The following is a 6,025-nucleotide window of genomic DNA, read 5'->3' on the forward strand; positions in this document are numbered from 1 at the left end:
TTTGACTAAGTAACTGGCTGGCTAGTTAGATCACTGGCTGTCTGTTTGTCTGGTTGGCTGTCTATGGTGCTGGCTGGCTGGCTGTTTAGGGTGCTGGCTGGCTGGCTGTTTAGGGTGCTGGCTGGCTGGCTGTTTAGGGTGCTGGCTGGCTGGCTGTTTAGGGTGCTGGCTGGCTGGCTGTTTAGGGTGCTGGCTGGCTGGCTGTTTAGGGTGCTGGCTGGCTGGCTGTTTAGGGTGCTGGCTGGCTGGCTGTTTAGGGTGCTGGCTGGCTGGCTGTTTAGGGTGCTGGCTGGCTGGCTGTTTAGGGTGCTGGCTGGCTGGCTGTTTAGGGTGCTGGCTGGCTGGCTGTTTAGGGTGCTGGCTGGCTGGCTGTTTAGGGTGCTGGCTGGCTGGCTGTTTAGGGTGCTGGCTGGCTGGCTGGCCGGGGTGGGTTGGCACCGAGAGATGTACCCAGATGGTGGTGGTTGGCGATAGCGAGGGACAGCGCGGCCCTTCTCCTTCCCTCCACCGCCGCTGCTCCGCTGGCGAGGCGCGGTGCACGGGGCTGGTGGGCGGTGGGCGGCTTCTTTCACTCTGCCACACGTATAAACTCTGTAATACGTGTGACATGATTTGGGAGCGTGTAAAAGTAATACGTGTTTAGTTCTCTAGATGTATTACTGTGTTTGTATGGCTTGATGGGTTCTTTCACCGGGGCAGAGAGACGCATATTATATTTTTACAAAACATAAAGATTCTAGAGACGTGGCAAAATTTATATACCTGCAAGAAATAGTGAACGAAGAGAGAAGTGAAAGAAACTATCGTATTTGCTGACCGAACGAGAAAAAGGTAAAAGAAAACAAGGTAGAATGTGAGAGAAGATAGTAAACGAATGTAGGAAAAATAATGAAGGACAAAAAGAGAAAGGAATAATTGTGAAAAGTTCGTAGTGGATGAAGGAACAGGATGCAAATAAAGAAGACAGACCAAACGTAAAAGAAAGAAAGACGATTAATAAATAAATAACGATAAATGTATTGGATGAATGAAAGATTATGAAAAAAAGGGATATGACAACGAAGGATTAGTATCACGTGACCAAAGGGAACGAAAGAATAGAACCAAAAACATATAAAAAATATCGAACGAGGAAGTGCTTTTGTGAGGAAGTAAAAAAGAATGAAAGCAAAAAGGTCGAAGAGGGGAAAAGAAAGTAATGAAGCAGAAAAAGAACAAAAACAGAAACAATGGAAGAGAGGAGAGGAAAGTAATGAAAAACAACGAACAAGTGAAATGTGGAAAGAAGGAGAGAGCAAAAAGTAAGAAAGCATTGTAGAGGAAACGTAATTGGTATCGAAAGTAGAGATATGCAAAAACAGGGAAGAACTGAAAAGAAAAATAATTGAAGTGGTGAAAGTATGAAGATTTAAAAAGGTAAAGAAAAAATCGAGCCATTGAAAACTAAGAATAACTGACGTGTTGCAGTAGAAAGATAAAAAAAAAATAAGGGAACCATTGAATGAGGACGTATTAAAGAGAGAAGCATTTAAGAATCGAAGTTGCAAAAGATAAAAAAACCAGAAACTAAAAAGAAGAGGAAAAAGAAACGAAAAGAAAAGAAAATTAAGGGACAGAATCAGGGAACCATTGAAAGAGAACGTATTAAAGAGAGAAGCATTTAACAATCGAAGGTGCAAAAAGATACCAAACCAGGGAAACTAAAAGAAGTTGAAAAGAAAGGAAAAGAAAAGAAAATTAAGGGACAGAATCAGGGAGCCATTGAAAGAGGACGTATTTAAGAGAGAAGCATTTAAGAATCGAAGTTGCAAAAAGATACCAAACCAGGAAAATGAAAGAAGTTGAAAAGAAAGGAAAAGAAAAGGAAATGAAGGGAAAGAAGTAGAGGAATTTTATGAACGGCGGCAAAAAGAAACCTGAAGTATAAAAGAGTGAAAATGAATAATGAATAAGGAAGAAGTTTGAAATATTAAAATAGTAAGGGAATAAAAGCTAGGAAAGGGATGAAGAAGAAAAAGAAAGCAAAAACAAAAAAAAGGAAAAGTTGAAGAAGTTAAGGAGTAAATGAGCAAAGGCTAAGAGATGAAGAACGAACCAAAAGTGAAAAAGGAAGAAGAGCAAAAATAAACATCGAAGAAGGAAGAAATTTGAAGTATGCAATAAAAGAAGGCGATGAAGAAGGAGAATGAAGCAAAAAGGAAAATATGAAAATGGAGGAGACAAGGAAGAACTGAAGGATTAAAAGTAAAGGAACAAAAAATAACAGAGATGAAGAATGAAGAAAAAAAGGACGATTCAAAAGAGGAGGCAAGGAAGAAACGAAGCATGGGAATGAATAGTGAACTTAGATGCAGATGAATAAAGCGAAAAATAAAAGAGAAACGAATGAAGTAGAAGGAGAAGGAGATAAAGAAGAAATGAAGGATGGTGATGAACAGTGAACTTAAGATGCAGAAGAAGAATAAAGCGGAAAAAAAAAAAAGGATTGAATGAAGTAGAAGGAGATGAAGAAAAAATGGAGGATGGTGATGAACAGTGAACTCTAAAATGCAGAACAAGAATGAAGCAATAAAAAAATAGGAAGTTATAAAGTAAAAGGAGAATGAGGGAAAGAAGAAATGAAGGATGGTGATCAATAGTGAACTTAAGATGCAGAAGAAAAACGAAGAAAAAACGAAAAAAAATAAAGGAAAAAAATGAGGGAGCAAGGAAGAAAAGAAGGATAGTGACGAACAGTGAACTTAAGATGCAGAAGAAGAATGAAGAAAATACAAAAAAAGAAAGTAATAAAGAAGGAGAAGTAGACGAGAAAGAAATGAAGGATGGTGATGAACGGTGAACTTAAACAAGGCAATTACCTGCGGCTCCCCTGCCTCATTAACACCTGGCCATTATGGAAATTACAATTCTTTTAGTAATTAACAAGACGCCAGCTGTGCCCGGGCAGGTGAGTTAGGGCGGCCAAGGGGAGGAGGAGGAGGAGGAGTTTGTTGAGAGATCGGAAGAGGAATCGGATGAGCTCTTAAGAAAAAGGAGAGGAAAGGAAAAGGAAGAAGAAGAAGGGGAGAAGGAGGAATAGGATGAGCACTAAGAGAAAGAATGGAAGAAGAAGGAGCAGAAGAAGAAGAAGAAGAAGAAGAAGAAGAAGAAGAAGAAGAAGAAGAAGAAGAAGAAGAAAATGAAGAAGAAGATGAAGAAGAAGAAGAAGAAAATACAGTATAGAGGAAAGAAAAAAGAGAAAGAATATGAGCTCTGTAAAGAAAGAAGGGGACAGAGAATGATGAAGAGAAGAATTAAGAAGAAGAAAAAAACGAAAATAAAGCTAAAGATGATAACGATAATCACTAAAAATAAAGAAGAGAATAAGGAAACAAAGATAAAAGTAATAATATAGAGGAAGAGGAGGCATAGAAGTCGAAGAAACAAGCAGAAAAAAATTATAGAGAGGAAGGAAACGAAGTGAAGATAAATACAAATAAAACCAAACACAAAACCAAACAGAAAACCAAACACAAAACCAAACAGAAAACCAAACACAAAACCAAACAGAAAACCAAACAGAAAACCAACACAGGCAAATGAAAAGCCAGCGCACCGAATTTCAGATAGCCAGGTAACCCGTTGGCCCATGGCGCTTTTTTTTTTTTACCTGTAATATATAAAAAAAAGTACTTTCGTGGCTGCATTTCTAAGATACTTATCCAAATGAATGTCTGATTGGATGAGGAAATTGACTGAAGGAGTTATTACGTGAGAGATGGCGGGATAGCGGGGAGTGGATTGGGGAGGAAGAGGGGGAGGAAGGGGGAGGAGAGAGTGCTTGGGGAGAGAGAGGAGAACTGCTAGTGGATTGGAGGTAGAGATTAGCAGGAGGAGAGAAGGTGGGAAGAATGGTGGATGAGAAAACAGAGGAGGATAAAGTAGAGAGTGGATTGGGGGAAGGAAGAGGGGGAGGGAGTGGAGGAGAGGGAGAAGAATTGGTGGTGGATTGGAAGCTGAGATTAGCAGGAGGAGAGGTGGGTGAACGGTGGATGAGAGAGCAGTGGAGAATGAGGCATGGAATAAATGATGAGGTGGAGAAAGGTGTCTATGAGGGAATAAGGAAGGTGGTGGAATCAGGATAGTGGAAGAGTGGATAAAAGTGTATATGAGGGAATAAGGAAGGTGGTGGAATCAGGATAGTGGAAGAGTGGATAAAAGTGTATATGAGGGAATAAGGAAGGTGGTGGAATCAGGATAGGAAGAGGGAAAGTGTCTATGAGGGAACAAGGAAGGTGGTGGAATGAGGATTGTGGAAGAGTGGATAAAAGTGTATATGAGGGAATAAGGAAGGTGGTGGAATGAGGATTGTGGAAGAGTGGATAAAAGTGTATATGAGGGAATAAGGAAGGTGGTGGAATCAGGATAGTGGAAGAGTGGATAAAAGTGTATATGAGGGAATAAGGAAGGTGGTGGAATCAGGATAGTGGAAGAGTGGATAAAAGTGTATATGAGGGAACAAGGAAGGTGGTGGAATGAGGATTGTGGAAGAGTGGATAAAAGTGTCTATGAGGGAACAAGGAAAGTGGTGGAATCAGGATAGTGGAAGAGTGGATAAAAGTGTCTATGAGGGAAAAGGGAGGTGGTGGAATGAGGATAGTGGAAGAGTGGTGGAGAGAAGAGTATAATGAAACATGGAACGAATGATGACATGAAGAACACGTGATAATGTTATGAGTAAATGAGAATCGGATTGGTAGAGACAATGAAGGTAAGAAGAAAGAAGGAAAAGAAAAGAAGAAATAAGAAAAAGATTAAGATGATCATGACGAAGAGGAAGAAAATAAAAGAAGATAGGAAGGAAAAAAATAAAAATAAACGATCAGGTGAAAGAATGAGTTAGTGGGTGAGAGAAAAATAAGAAAAGAGGGAAGGAGGAGGAGGAGGACAAGGAAGAGTAGAAAGAAGGAAAGTAAAATAAATAAACCAAAAATAGAAGAAACAATAGATAAAAAAAGAGGTAGAATTGGGAAAAGGATCAGGTATAGGGACGTGAAATAAAAAAAAAATCTGACTTGAAAGAAGAAGAGAAGGAGAAAAAAAAGACGAGGAGGAGGAGGACGAGGAGGAGGAGGATTGAAGGAATACAATTTTGCTGATAGACGGCTCTGCTTTTTATCTTTTTTTTCTTTCTTCTGCTTGACTAGTTTGTGAAGAATATAACAGATGACTCCTGCTTGATCAGCCTGAGCGATGGCGGCGGCGGTCGAGGAGGAGGGGGAGGAGGAGGAGGAGGAGGAGGAGGAGGAGGAATAATCTTGGCATGCAGAAGAATGAGTGAGAGAATAACCGACTGCTTAACCACCTCCGCTGTGAATGTATATATTTTCTCCTCTTCCTTCTCTTCCTCAGCCTAATCCTCCTCATTATCAAGAAAAAAGTCGATCACAGGGGGGAGGGGGGGGGGGGGGTAGAGGTGTTCAAGTAGTACCTCAATAAGTGCAAAAACGTCCATCATTCCTTTTTTTTTATTTATTTATTTATTTATTTATTTATTTATTTATTTTTTTTTTTGGCTTACTCGAAATAACGGTCCTCCACTTCGATCCACGTAGGCGATGTAGCACAGACACCGGCAGGAGAGGAGAGTGGGAGGGGGGGGAGGGGGAGTTCTCTTTTTATCCCCCTCTTGAACCGACTCCCTCACTACCACCAGAAGAAGAAGAACAACAAAAACAACCTCCTCTCCAGCAAAATTACTTCGTGCCAAAGCGATCGAACGCCCATTATGAAATCTCAATCACTGTTGCTTTCGTGGCGAGGCGGAGGAGGAGGAGGAGGTGAACACAGCAAAGGTCTCAGTCTGATTACGAAGGCCAGTCAGTGAATTCCCTCAAGGAACGATCGAATCACTGAAAAAGGAAGCCTCTCTATTACCTGAGCCTTTACGTTGCCTGCCATTCCACGTTTACATGTTTCCTTCTCCTCTTCCTCCTCCTTCTACTTCTCTTTGCTCATTTTCTTTCCTCCGGGGCAAGTAATATAG

General features: G+C 40.8%; 1 long non-coding RNA gene across 1 annotated transcript; it reads left to right on the top strand.

Annotated features, from left to right (window-relative positions):
- Positions 1 to 1,598: 1,598 nt before the first annotated feature.
- Positions 1,599 to 5,323, top strand: LOC127007372 (uncharacterized). The gene is made up of 3 exons (XR_007760215.1): positions 1,599 to 4,222; positions 4,275 to 4,506; positions 4,622 to 5,323. It is a non-coding gene; the product is annotated as an uncharacterized LOC127007372 (long non-coding RNA).
- Positions 5,324 to 6,025: the final 702 nt, after the last annotated feature.

Source organism: Eriocheir sinensis, chromosome 35, assembly GCF_024679095.1.
Source record: "Eriocheir sinensis breed Jianghai 21 chromosome 35, ASM2467909v1, whole genome shotgun sequence".
Taxonomy (NCBI): domain Eukaryota; kingdom Metazoa; phylum Arthropoda; class Malacostraca; order Decapoda; family Varunidae; genus Eriocheir; species Eriocheir sinensis.